At 34.4% G+C, this 1,421-nt stretch overlaps 1 pseudogene; it reads right to left on the minus strand.

The window, feature by feature from the left end:
• The window catches only part of LOC101576591, a 15,448-nt pseudogene continuing 14,027 nt past the window's right edge, over positions 1-1,421 (minus strand).

A 1,421-nucleotide genomic window follows, 5' to 3' on the forward strand; every position in this document is an offset into this window, starting at 1 on the left:
TCATGTATTTGGCTTTGCATCTGTAGAAGAAGATATGGTTTCTTCAGTTCCGCCGCACGATGAGTCTTCCACTTCAGAATTCTCAGCAATTTCCCCAAAAAAATCAAATTCCTGGCTGTCTGATGATTTAGAGCTATCCAGAGTTTCACTAGACAGTCTCTGTATTACCTCTGCCACATACTGTACATGTTCTGCTACTTCTGCCAATTCTTTATTCTCCTTTCTCAGTTGGAAAATTTCACTGTATTTTTTTGACAATTTCTTTATGAAGTTTCTCATTTGTCATTAGGACTTCATAGAGAGCTTTTCTTCATTTTTCTGATATTTCTTTCCAATATTGAGAAGATGGATTTTTTTTTGACCACAACAAAGCATGCATTTGTATTATTCTTAGAATATCACAAACACAAAAACATGCATGAGCAGCTCCCAAATCTCATAGAGAACACCTAACCCTCAGGCTATGCCACGTGCTTTTTTATTTTTATTTTTTTTTAGTATTTTTATTGTGAAACAAATAGAAATGATACAATTTCACAACTGATTACTAGCATATTTTCAATTATTAATACATTGCAAATTGTTGTCTTAGTTGTTATTCATTATACAATATGCAGACCTGATATTCTATTTCAAACACAATTAGAACAAACCACTCTTTTCATTGAATGAAGAGAATGTAACTGTATATCTATCCTAACTATTTTGAGTACACAGATGCAAAATGGTCATTCATTTGTATCCCCCTTTTTTGTTAGTTTAGTCAGAGAAGGGCATTTCATTCTCATGTAAATACTGTAGGTGCATGAATTCAGCAAAATATCACTATATAGTCCAATAGTCTATAATAGTAGTGGGTTTTCCATAAGACTGTCAATGTCCAAAGTTGTTGACTTGAGCCTTTTACAACTCGTCCTATTAATATGGCTTTACTTTTTATACTTCATTTTCATATTTTTCTGCTGGATGGTTAAGACCAAGAAAGAGCAAGACCTATATGACAAGAAATGCAATTTTTGTATCTGATGAAGTCAGTCAAATCCCCTCATGACTTAACCTGAAATCTTGTACCTCATTTTGTAGATCCTTTGTGAGAGTCAGCCATGTGGATGAGTCACGGTCGTTGCTTGACCAATTTGATCTCTGTGAAAGCTTGAGAGAATGTTTTCTCTCCTTGTGACTCTTCTTAGGCACATCCTACATAATTGATCACTTTCCTCTGCAGTCCCATAATCTCTTTCATCAGAAAATTTGGATCACAATTGAGTTACATGATGTTAGCAGTTACAGTACAGGTTCTCCTATTTCCTGACTCCTTACTGACCTTGAAAGGCTGGGCCCAAAATATGGGTGTCCTTGTAGCCCTTCTTTTTCTTTCTTTCTTATTCTTATTCTTATTCTTATTCTTATTCTTATTCTTA

Source organism: Octodon degus, unplaced genomic scaffold (assembly GCF_000260255.1).
Source record: "Octodon degus isolate 3935 unplaced genomic scaffold, OctDeg1.0 scaffold00189, whole genome shotgun sequence".
NCBI lineage: Eukaryota > Metazoa > Chordata > Mammalia > Rodentia > Octodontidae > Octodon > Octodon degus.